At 43.7% G+C, this 13,513-nt stretch overlaps 1 long non-coding RNA gene across 1 annotated transcript in view; it reads right to left on the bottom strand.

The window, feature by feature from the left end:
* Nucleotides 1-13,513, bottom strand: part of LOC308573130 — a 138,128-nt gene that overhangs the window by 71,322 nt on the left and 53,293 nt on the right. The window lies entirely within an intron of this gene.

Below are 13,513 nucleotides of genomic sequence, written 5' to 3'. Positions count from 1 at the left end.
GAGAACAAAACTGCGCTGGAGTTTTAAAAAAATAAAATCATAATAAAAATTGCTCTCTGCGCCTGCTTTCAACTGCCCCTGGCAGGTGTGTGCACGATTCGCGAGCTCCGGGAATTTCTCGTCGCTTCTCCTTAGCTGCTGTCATCCCCCCCCCACCCCTCAGTAATTTCCAAAAGGTATTAGAATATTCATAGCAGCCTCCAAACAGATTAGGCGTAGGCAGTAAATAATAGGAGATTAACTTGGCAAAACATTTTTACCCTTTCGTGTGCAGCTGTTCACATTTCTGAAGCTGAGGGAGATGGTTCCATTATAACCTAATGCCCAGGTATCGTGCCATCGCCACTAGCAAAGGTGGTGGTGGTGGGGAACACAACTGAAAGCAATGTGGGAGGCAACAGAAAGAGAGGTTTACTACTCCAGGGACTTCCGGTTAGAAGATGGCGTCTGAAGCAAGTCTCCTGTGAGCCTCAGCAGAGTGAGTGGGAGCTTTTAAAAAATAATAATAAATACTCCAGAACTAGATGAACAGCAAACAAACCACCCTTCTCACAATTATAATGGGGGGGGTAGGGGCTAGTTATCAACCTGAGGGCCACATTAGCTTCTGGGCAGCCTTCGGAGGGCCACCTGCAATGGAGGCTGCTCCATTACGGCAAATTCATAACATGCATGATATGAAGAAAGGTGGAGAACATTTCTCTCCCTCTTTCATAACGCCAGACCTCATGGACATGCAATGAAGCTGATTGTTGGAAGATTTGGAACGGACAAATTCATGCAGCACATAAACTATGGACCTCACTAACACGGGGGGTAATAATGACACTCAACTTGGGTATCCTTAAAAGAGGATTGGACAGATACATGGAGGGAAAGGCTATCGATGACTGTTAGTCATGATGGCTAAGCTCCACAGTCAGAGGCAGTAATGCTTCTGAATACCAGTTGCTGGAAGCCACAGGCGAGTAGAGGGCTCTTGTGCCTTGGTCATGCTCACCAGTTTCCCACAAGCAACTGGGTGGTCACTGTGAGAAGAGGATGCTGGACTAGACAGGCCATCACCCTGATCCAGCAGGGCTCTTCTTACATTCTTATGAACGCGTAGAGAACATATGGACAGACAACTTTTCCAAATATATAATAGAAGGAAGAAGAAGAAGAGTTTGGATTTGATATCCTGCCTTTCACTCCCTTTAAGGAGTCTCAAAGCAGCTAACAATCTCCTTTCCCTTCCTCCCCCACAACAAACACTCTGTGAGGTGAGTGGGGCTGAGAGACTTCAAAGAAGTGTGACTGGCCCAAGGTCACCCAGCAGCTGCATGTGGAGGAGCGGAGACGCGAACCCGGTTCCCCAGATTACTAGTCCACCGCTCTTAACCACTACACCACAAAAGGAAAATGTGAGCACAAAGGGTTTTGTGCTTGCATGAAAGCCCTTGGATACATGTGAGCATATGAGAAAACTTGCACATTTGGGCAATGCTGATTTGGGAACTGACAGTGATGAAGACGCAGGGCTTTTTTTTCCAACCAAAAGTGTGAGACATTCCACGCATGCAAAGAAAAAGTAAGACAAGTTTCCATGACAACAACTGAAGAATTCTGCCTTCATAAAGGGTAAGTTACTGCTTTTCAGAGTTGAGATGTTGAAGGGATTTACATAATGGTAGACTTGTGGGAGACAATCAAGACCTCCTCTTTTCTCTGCAGTGTAGACAATATCTAGGGAACTCCTTTCCTTGACAGCAGCAATAGAAGTATCTGACACATTCCATTTCACAGCAACTTTCATGAAAATGTGTGAGCATTTGTGGTCACCAGGGGGGAGACAAGCAGGGGGAAATATACCAGATTACAGTGGTGGGAAAAAATCTCCTTCTTCCTCTAGTACCTGCCTAAAAAGCATTTGCATAGTATGGGGGGGGGGTTAATCCCTAGAAATGGGCAGCATTTTCTGCTCCACCCTGTATTCCTTGCATACGTGGTTTCCGTTCTGCTGCAGTTCATCTTCACCAATAGCTATGCTATTGTTATCGCTGTCCACAAAGGCAAAATTGCATAATTTATGTAATCTGTTGTGTAAAATATGTATGCTACATTGTCATTATGTTATTCCAGACCAAACACAATGCAAATTGGCGGCGGGGTGTGTGGGTGTTGTGTAATCAGTTATGTGATTTCTAAAATTCTGAAAATGACAGTGGTTAAGAATTCAAGCTTGGCCTTGCTGTTATTATTTTGAAGGAACAATTAAGGATCCTTTTGAAGGCGCAATTAAAGATCCTTAGTTTAAGCCATTAAGAATCCATTTCCTGGTAGCAGCCCAGATGGATATCATTCTTATGGAGAGGCGATTGTTTGTTAACCATGCAAAACTGGTATGAAAAGGTTCAGAAGGTTGCGCTTGTAGACATACATAACACAACACTGCTGAGTAATCAGAGGCAACACTAAGGGGGATGAATTCTATGGTGACTGGTCTCCATTTCTTTCATTATTTCCTCGCCAGAAGAACCTGGACCACATTCTGTTCACTTTTCTTCTTGGAGAGGTATGTTATCCTGAACTTTATCTCAACACTCCAGACTTTCTTTATTTAGATATCACGTCACTAACTCTCTCCAAAGTTTGAAGAGTTGAAGTTTGGGAGCAATAAATTGATCCGCGGACATAATCCCTAGCAAATGTATTATTCACTCTCTCAGATTTCAGCTTTTTGCCTTCGACTCTTTGGCAAACAGCCGCCCTACCAAACCAGTACACAAGCTGATAAGTCATCTTAATGAATCCATCACTGTGCAGATGGCCTGCAGAAATAAATGCCAATGGTACCAAATCATGTAGACTGATGGATGGTATTTAAGAGCTTTATAACATACACTTTGGGGTGGTAATTAGATTCTCTCCACCCTGCACACTCTTAATTAAGGAGAGTGGTTGGACAGTTTTTGTCACTTAACAAAATCTTTCCCAATTAAAAGAAATCGCTAACATTCTGCTCTCAGATTGGGAGATGTTCTTATTCCAAATGCAAAGACTGAAATGCATAGTAGTAATTCATCTTAGGTGCTGATTTGACTGCATGGTGCTAGGCTATCACAACTGTATCAAAGCATGAACTTTAGGATTCTAATATATTTGGATAATATTTCTATATACTACCAAGTCATGTTCAAATTCCTTGTACAGTGGTACCTTGGGTTACAGACGCTTTAGTTTACAGACTCCGCTAACCCAGAAATAGTACCTCGGGTTAAGAACTTTGCTTCAGGATGAGAACAGAAATCGTGCAGCAGCGGGAGGCCCCATTAGCTAAAGTGGTACCTCAGGTTAAGAACAGTTTCAGGTTTAGAACGGACCTCCAGAACTAATTAAATTCTTAATCCGAGGTACCACTGTATTCATTTACAAAGCCCTGAACAACATAAGGACTCCCCTAACACTTATATCCGAGCTCAGTTACTGAGATAATCTGCAAGAGCATCATTGGTCATCCCCCAAGTTGGTGAGGCTCACCTGACAGTGACATGACACCAAGCCTTTTGTGCCATCAACCCCGTCTTGTGGAATGCTCTTCAGCACACCTTTGTTTTAAGCTTTAAATGTCTACTGCAAACTCTTCTGTGCCACCAAGCTTATGCAGGCAGTTAAGAAAATATTGTTCTGTAAAGGTTGATGATGATATCTCTTCAATTTTCACATTGTTTATTCATCACAGAATCATAGAATTGTAGAGTTGGAAGTGACCCAAAGGGTCAAGGCAATGCTTTAAACATTAATTCCTTCTTCCCAGAGAACTCTGGGAATTGTAGCCCTGTGGTGGGAATAAGGGTCTGCACCCTTAGCAAACTACAGCTCCCAGAATTCCGGGGTGGGGGAGCCATGACTGTTTAAAGTGGTGTCATAGTACACAAACATTTGGTGTGTATGTGGCCAGAGGGATCAAAACAGTTTGAATTAAAAGTGCTCTTACTTGCCTCTGGCACATGGCAAGACTGTGTGGTAGCAATAACATCTTGTAGTGTTCAGATCAAGTCATTGCAGAGGAACCTTGTGGTAGTGCCATGCAGAAGACTTTTGCTCTTTATCATACCTGATGATCCCACAAGCTAATCTGCTAGGGCTGTTTGGCCTAAGATGTTATGCCATGAAGGAAAGGGAACTGAAAAAAGCAGCCCTGCTAGCTATGACCACCTAACCAGGGACTCTGGGTATTCTTGCCATCAATTACTTGCTCCTGTGTGGAGATGCCTTTTTGAAATTCTCCTGGTGGCGACATAATTGTCGCATGCTATAAATTGCATCCCGCAAAGCACCTGCAATAGTCATTGAATGTGCTTTTAAAACAGACAAGCAATCCCAAAGAGAAGCCAGAAGGATGTAATAACCATACAGTAAAAATGGTTTATTGGAAGCACTGCAGCCTTTGCAAATCAAAACATGAGATCATAAAGGCATTGGTGACATGTCCAACTTGGGCAGGGCTGAACTAGCTGCAACCTGAAACTATTAGCATTCAGTGGAGTAAAGACAAAACAATCTCAGGTTAATTCATGGCCCACATTTCTCTTCAACCGCATCAAGTAGTTTTTCTCTTCCCCACATAGAAAAAAGAGAAGCAAACCAACAACATTAAAAGGAAGCCAAACACAAATATCATTGTGTTACTAAAGGGGTCATAAGAGAGCTATTAATTTTCATTTCAAAAAACAGGTGGATGACAGAGGGCCATTTAGCCAGGTGCAATAAAGTACTGGTAAGTGGAGATTATGATGTTGCACAAAAAGCCCACCACATAAACAGCTCACTTTTAAGCATAAGGTATAAATCAGAACACTCGACAATAGGAGAGATACTTGCAAATAAATCCAGAGCTTTAAAATGTGAAAGAAATCACCAGAAAACAACAATTTGTAGCCAACAACATTGTTATCAGGTTCATTTATTTCAGTGGGTCTGCTCCAGACAATACTTAGAATCATGGAATCATATAATTGTGGAGTTGGAAAGGACCACAAAATGTCACTGGCAATGTAGGAATCTCAACTAAAGTATTCGTAACAGATGGCCATCCAACCTCTGCTTAAACACCTCCATGAAAGGAGAGTCCACAACCTCCTGGTGGTCAAACAGCTCTGACCATCAAAAAGTTCTTCCTGATGTTTATTCAGAATCTCCTTTCTTGTAACTTGAATCCATTAGTTCAGGTCCTACCCTCTGGAGCAGGAGAAAACAAGCTTGCTCCAGCTTCCATGTGACAGCCCTTTAGATATTTGAAGGTGGCTTTCATATCTCCTCTCATTCTCCTCCCTTTAAGGCTAAACATGCCCAGCTCCCTAAACTATTCCTCATAAGGCTTGGTTTCCAGACTCTTGATCATCTTGTTCATGCTCCTCTGCAACTTGTCAACATTCTTCTTAAATTATGGCATCCAGAACTGGACAGAGGACTCCAGGTGTAGTCTGACAAAGCAGTAGTACTACTTCCCTTGATCTAGACAGTATATGTCCGGAAGAGCATTAGCCTTTTTGCTGCTGCATCACACTGTTGACCTATGTTAAGCTTGTAGCCTACTAAGACCCCTAGATCCTTTTTGAATATCCTATAAGCAAGCCAGGTTTTCCCCATCTGATATTTGTGCAGCTGGTTATTCCTGCCTAAGTGTAGAATGTTACATTTGTCCCTATTGAAATTCATTTTGTTAGTTTGGGCCCAGTTCTCCAATCTGTTAAGGTCATCTTGAAACCTGATTCTGTCTTCTGTGGCATTAGCTACCCCTCCCTGCATCTGCAAATTTGATGACCATCCCGACAATTCCTTCATCCAAATCATTTATAAAGACAATGAACAACAAGTCCAGGACAGAACCCTGCAGCACCTCACTTGTCACTTTTTCCCAGTATGATAAGGAACCATTAATGAGTATTCTTTGGGTTCGGTCAGTCAACCAGCTACAAATCCACCTAACAGTAACCTCATCCAGCCCACATTTTACCAGCTTCTCCACAAGAATATAATGGGGGATTTTGTCAAAAAGCCTTACTGAAATCAAGATACACTACATTCACAACATTCCCCCGATCCACTTAGCTTTTAATTCTATCAAAAAGGAAATTAGATTCATCTGGCATGACTTGTTTGTGAAACACACATCTGGATCTTATTAATCACAGCATCCAACTGTTTAATTATCTTTTCTAGGACCTTTCCCGGTATCAATGTCAAGCCAACACCCACATAGGTCTTCTTTTTCCCCCATTTTTGAAGATGAGGACAAGATTTGCCTACCTCTGGTCCACAGGGACTCCAAGAATTCTCAAAGATTATAGACAGAAGCTCTGAGGTTTGAATTCATTTAACGTAGCTACGTGTTCCCTCATCTCCTCTTTTCCTTCTTGGGCTGCAGCTCCCTCCTTGCATCATTTATTCTGTAATCACCAGGTTGGTCACTGCTTTCCTTTGGGACAGAGGCAAAATAGGTGCTGAGAAGTTCCACCTTCTCTTTGTCATCCACCCGCATTGCTCTGCCTTCTCCATGAAGAGGACCCACTACTTACTTCTTCTTCCTCATTTTTATTATTACTAGATTTAACCTCACTTGCCAGCCTGAGCTCATTCTGACCTTAGACCTACCTGACATTCTCCCTGCAAATGTTAGCTACTCATGTCTACTCTTCCTTCGTGACTTCTCCTTTCTTCCATTTCTTAAACATGCCCTTTTTAAATCTCAGCTCATCTTCCAGCTCCTTATGAAGCCACACCGGGGGTTTTATTTTAGATGTCTCCCACTTTTATTTTCTGTTGGAATTGCCTGCATTTGTGCCTTCACTATTTCACCTTGAAGAAACTCCCATCCATTTTGGACTTCCATCTCTTTGATTATTTCTAACCATGAGATCTTACCCAGTAGTTTCTTAAGCTTTTTGAAATCAGCCTTCTTGAACTCCAGAGTGCATGTCTGACTGCACTCAGCTTTCCTTTGCCCCTGTATAATGAAACCCAGAAGGACATGATCACTTCCTCCCAAGGTTCCCAGTACTTCCACTTGGTTGATCAGTTCCTCCCAGGTCCAAGTGAGATGATCCATCCCCTTGCTGCTTCTTAAACCTGATGGGAAATGAAATGGTCAGCAAGGCCCACATGACTAACCAACAAGTCTAGAACCCTCACTGGGTGTAAGTAAATAAAAAGCCTAGTTTTGTTGCACAAGTGCCTCCTCATTTATTTGAACATCTGCTTGGTGGATTGTGTGCATCAGGTAATTTGCTTTTAAACACAACCTGAACTGAACTTCTCCCCCTTTCCTGGTGCTAAAAGAGGTCTTCCTGGCTGCACCTTTGAGTCTAACCAATTCAGGCTCCAGTCCTATCTGGGAGACATTCCCATGAAATATAGTGTGGTTTACTTCTGAATAATGTATGGTTATTGGAACATTAACCTACACTACAAATTGTGGCAGCAAGGACTCCTTCTAAACCAAGGTTAGGCATTTTCCAGTTTGGTTAGGTAGGAAGTACTTATACAGCTCCAATGTTTTAGTGTCCACATATTTGCAAGGGAGGGGGATGGAGGGAGACAGAACAACATGGCCCCACTGGTGTTGCCTGCTTGGTCCCACTGATGTGACCTTATTGGCTCCACCTACATGACCTCTTTGGCCATAGGCCACCCCACCACATCCAGGGCTTACCAGCTGCTACTGGTATTTTTGTATGTTATGTTCAGAAACATATTTTTCACACACTATACCCTAGAATATCCATTGCTTGGCCGGAGAACTGCCATTTTGCCACACCGGGTGGAAGACGGCTGTGTTTCAGTTGTCATTGCTTTGGAAATTGTGCATCGGGTAATTTGCTCTTAAACACAACCTGAATTGAACTTCTCCCCCTTCCCTGGTGCTAAAAGAGATCTTCCAGAAGTTAAAAGAGATGACTGGAAATGGAAGCTTCTCTTGGGGAAAAATGAAACTAGGAAACAAGCCCATATTCCTTATGCATATTTCCCCCCCCCCTTTTCATTGTTTCAATGCCCATACATCAATATTTTTCAGTGGCAGATTCAAGCATTTGAGGACAGAAGTTTCCAGACAAGAACACTGTGCAAAGGGTGCCCATGTGTCAGTCATCTGGACTATGATGCCCACGGGAAAATGATATTCAAATTGCATTAATTATATGTAACTGAAAATGGCAGTTTAGTGCTGGACGTCTGGCTTACAATGCCTCTCTGATGTGCCCTCTCCCCCCACCGATCCTGGGCCAATTACCCACCCCCACTTCATTTTACCATTGGTGTCCCTTCTACCTAATGGCACTGGAAAGCTTTCCATTCAGAATGGTACGGCCAACTCCAGGACTCTGCTTTATGAATGACAGATTGGTTTTCTCCCAGCCTATCCCGCATAGTCCTCTTGATAAGCATCCTGTAATTTGCTTGGCATGATCTTATACATAAAGCAGCTGGCAGGTACAGTTTTATTATCCTGGCTACAGCTTCTAATGTGATTGATCACAGCCTGTTATGGTACACTGCATCTGGAGGAAATCGAATTTTCTCTGAACCCATGATGGAGTGCTCAGATACACTTTCTTATGCAAGGAATGCACAGAGAAGAGAAGGAGCTGGATATCAAACCAGATGCAAATCTGAGTCCGAGCCAAAGGCAGAAGAAGTCTCTTTTCGTTAGGAAGCTTCCTTTAAACACACACACACAAATAAAACCACACACCTACTGAAAACGAAACTTTAAAAATAGTGAATTATATACACACATCTCTACTGGTGAATGGGGAAATGCCCCACCAACCTCATTCTGCCCTCAGCAAACTCCCACCCGCCTGCCTTTTGGCATCCCTGTGGAACGCCCTCCCACCAGATGTCAAAGAGAACAACAACTACCAGACTTTTAGAAGACATCTGAAGGCAGCCCTGTTTAGGGAAGCTTTTAATGTATGATGTATTACAGTATTTTAATTAATTTATTTTTTAAAGCCGCCCAGAGTGGCTGGGGAAGCCCAGCCAGATGGGTGGGGTATAAATAATAAATTGTTGCTGTTGTTGTTGTTGTACCCAGCCCAGAGGGGTGACAATGCCTGTTGCCTTCCTCTTCCTTATTCTCAGTGTTGCTTATTATAGAACTCCACACTCAGGAGGATGAGGACAAAACCAACATGAGTTGGCTCTGCCTAGCATTGCCTATGGCTCCACCTACCGGTGGGCTCCCTGCCTTCTACCCTACCAGTTTCAACAGACACCACCGCATGCATCGGATCATCCAAATTAAATCATCACGAAAAGGACTCTGTGCACGACCATTGCATGTGGATGGCAGTACTGGATTTGTAAAATGAGAATGGGTGATGTTTGGCCCTTTCTGCTCCCTGGTTCAAGAGGCGCAGTTTTAAAGGGAGGGGGAGCGGAACTTCCAGTGAATTGTGGTTCATTTGGGCAAGAGGGGCATTGCTCTTCCTGCCAAGCTTCCTACTTACAACCAGCTGCCAGCTTCCTCCAACTCCAACTTGGTAGAACTCAGCAGGGAGAAAGATGGGAACAAAACTAGAGGTAGCTGCTTCTGCCTATCATTGGCTCTGGCTGCCTCATTAGCCTCCTCCCTGCCAGTCTCAGTGAGCATCAACCACCACTCAGGTCCTCCCAATGTTTTTGGACTCCATCTAGGGAGGAGAAGAAATCCTCAGAACTCAGATTCCAGAGTCGATTCACATGATTCAATCTGGGCAATTCATGACCCACATTGTATCATGGAATCTGCTTTAGAAACTCTAGTCTGCTGTAGACCCATTCACCACTCTAAAGGATCCTGCACCGCCAGCCTGCTCTGAGAGCCAGTGTGGTGTAGTGGTTAAGAGGGATAGTCTCGTAATCTGGTGAACCGGGTTCGCATCTCTGCTCCTCCACATGCAGCTGCTGGGTGACCTTGGGCTAGTCACATTTCTTTGAAGTCTCTCAGCCTCACTCATCTCACAAAGTGTTTGTTGTTGAGGAGGAAGTGAAAAGGAGATTGTTAGCCACTTTGAGACTCCTTCGGTTAGTGATAAAGCGGGATATCAAGTCCAAACTCTTCTTCTTCTTTTCTGTCTTCAGTGTGTCCTTTCTATGCATGGAGGGGGTTGTGCGAACCTCCCTCAAGCCAAGGGGAGTCAATCAAATCACTCTCAAATCAAACCAAGTACCAGATGGGTAACAGTTTATAGTGCATGGATGAGGGAATTGTGGCCCTCCAGATGTTGTTGGAATCCAACTCCCATCGACCACAGCCAGCATGACTAATGGTCGGAGATAGTGGATTATATTCAATGTAGTGCTAATGCTAAGGTTCCATCAGCACAGGGATTTCTCCTTCTTCACCGGGACATCCTCCCCACCATCAACAAATCTGGGACTCCAGAGCAGATTTGGTGGCAGTGTGGAGGCAAGCATAATAGGATGGAGCAGGAGGAAAGAGACCCATTGCACTAAGCCATAGTCCTTGCAAGCCTGCAACTATATCATTGAATGCCACCCAACAAGAGTTATTGTGTAGAAACATCTAGAGGACCATTGGTTCCCCCCAACCCTGATGCAGAAGAAACTTGTGTGAGACAACCCTGCTGCTAATTTATATTATTTCAATATGGAAATGGGCAAGGTGCATGTTTGGGAAATACTGATGGACTCCTACTCCCATCAGCCCCAAGCTGCCAAAAGGCAAAAGCTATTGGTGGAGGCAATTTTCTGAATTGGAAAGAGCCTATGTTTGGAAAGAGCATTTAGAGCAGAGAAGACGATGTGCTTTTTCTTTAAATCAGTTACCCACATTGGGGGAGTGGTTGGTTGTAAGATGATGCCTATGCCCCTGAGCCCCGAGCCACAGTGAGACCCACAGTATTGGGAATGGTTTAGAGCAGAGCATAAGGAAAAGCTATGATTTTCGTTTAAAGTGTTGTAAATTGCTTTGAGGGCCTGGAGGGTGAAAAGAGGGGTATTAATCCCTTCTTATCATCTTCGCAGACTGCATGCATCTCTTCTATGGATTAAGATGTAGCATAGCAATGGTAAAATAAGCCATTATTTTTCAAGGAGAGAGGAGGAGCCATTTCCCATCCGAAGGCAGAAATTCTGGATCAGGAACGTTGCCCAATGGACCAGACAGTTTCCAGGGAAAATACTATAAACATTTCCCAGAAAATCTTTATTCCACAGTTATTCAGCTTCTTTAATAATATTATTTCAGGGGGATAGATCCCAGAAACCTGGAGGCAATCTCTAAAGGAAACGAATATATTGAGCAGCTTCATTCCTAGAGGCCAATCACATTACTTATTGTAGATAAGATTTTTAAATATGGTAAATTGTGCATAAAAGTTGCTGACAGAAATGTATGATATCAGGATAAATTGTTTTGCAAGATGCTTATATTAGATAAATTGCAGACCCCCCCCCCCATTTTTTTTTAAATATAGATTAGGACAATTTGCACCAACATGCTGGTGGAATTTTCAATAGGGGTTGTTGTTTTTAGTTTCAAAAAGGCAAACTGATATTAAAATGTGAAGAACTTAGGACTTAAAAAGTGAGAAACTGAAAGAAACTGAAACTGACAGATTCACCCAACCTTGCACACTGTCACACACTGGTTTTTGGAAGCCTATCGGGCAAGAACAGCAGGAGGGGTTTTTTTAGAGTAAAAGGGACTATTTGGAGGGAAATTGTTTTTGCATATGGGGTGAGAGTCTGGTGGTGGTGTTTTTTAACTAGTTGAGTGTCTTGGGATTTCTCTCAGTATCCTGAAACCTCTGTGGCATATGGGTTGCCCTGTTTTTCCTACAAAGCCATTGGCACAGGTCTATTGAGTTCAGAATTAGAGGGAAATATTAAAGAACATTTTTTAAAAAAATCTCAGTTGAATGGTTGCTTATTAATACACACTGACTGTGACAATTGCCCTGATCCAAAGCCTAAAATTAGAACCTGATGCACTCCAAGCAAGGTTGCCAAGCTAGGCTGCTGTTCTCCTTGAGTAAGACGGCAGTGTTTTCTTAATACCTTCCCGGCCCTTCTCTCCCAGGATGTTTTGGAGAGCGAGCGAGGCAAACTGAAGAGACAGGGCTGTCTGTCGAAAAGGTGATCTCTAATGTACTGAAGCAGGTTCCCTGGAGCCTTTTGTCTCCCGTGATTGACAGCTGGTGAAAAAGCAAACCACCAGCAGATATGGCTCTAAATCAAAATTGTCTGCTTGAGCAGGAATGATGTTGGTTCTGATCGCAATGCGAATCTGTCAGTGTCTGTTTTCTGCATTTGCTATTTTCTCTAGCTAAGTTAAATTCTGTCTTGCTGACATGCCATTACAGCAAACAGTGCTTTGCCTTACCTTGTGGGGATGACTCTTGTGCACAATGACCCAGCCGTGCCCTGCAGGATGTGGGCAGTGTTTTGCAAGATCCGAGAAAGAAAGAAAGCTTTTCAGCAGGGATATCCCTCCATAGGAACATAGGAATCTGCATTGAGCCAAGTCACACTGTTGGTCCATCTAGCCCAGTGTTCCCTGTTCTGACTGGCAGTGGCTCCCCATCATTTCCGAGCACAATTCCAAGATTTGGTGCTGACCTTTAAAGCCCAAAACGGCCTCGGTCCGGTATACCTGAAGGAGCGTCTCCACCCCCATCGTTTAGCCCGGACACTGAGATCCAGCACCGAGGGCCTTCTGGTGGTTCCCTCATTGCAAGAAGTGAGGTTACAGGGAACTAGACAGAGGGCCTTTTCGGTAGTGGCGCCCACCCTGTGGAACACCCTCCCTTCAGATGTGAAGGAAATAAGCAGCTATCTTATCTTTAAAAGACATCTGAAGGCAGCCCTGTTCAGGGACGTTTTAAATATTTAATGCTGTACTGTTTTTAACACTTGATTGGGAGCTGCCCAGAGTGGCTGGGGAAACTCAGCCAGATGGGTGGGGTATAAATAAATAAATTATTAATTATTATTATTATTATTATTATTATTATTATTATTATTATTATTTCAGACAGTAGTTTCTCCTAGTCCTACCTGGGGACACCAGGGATTGAACTTGGGACCTTCGGCATGCAAGGCGGTTGCCACTGGACAGTTGTTGGCTGGCGATCAGTGGTGCAGCATGGAGGGGACACAGGGGCAGTTGCCCAGTGCAAAATTGTCAGGGCAATTTCAATTGCCTTAATACAGCTGTGCACATCTGTCGCTGGGCCTCTGTTGAAAATGACTTCTCCATGCAAACTAGGAAGTGACCTCTCCAGAAGTGACCTCTGGGGCTGTGATCTCCTGGGTGGCAAGGACTCCGTTAGGCAGTTGAATGTGCATGCAACCAATTCCCTCCCTCCCAGTCCGCATCTGTGTGGCCCCGGATGCTGGCAATCCATGCTATGCCACTGCTGGGAATGATGGAAGTTGAAGTCCAACAGCAACTGGAGGCACAAAGTTTCTATATGTCTGCTCTAGGGACACTGATCTTCTCTTATCAGTTACCTTCAGCCTC

This window comes from Podarcis bocagei (genome assembly GCF_964188305.1).
Source record: "Podarcis bocagei genome assembly, chromosome: 14".
Lineage (NCBI taxonomy): Eukaryota > Metazoa > Chordata > Lepidosauria > Squamata > Lacertidae > Podarcis > Podarcis bocagei.
This window is presented reverse-complemented; position numbering and strand designations above follow the sequence as displayed.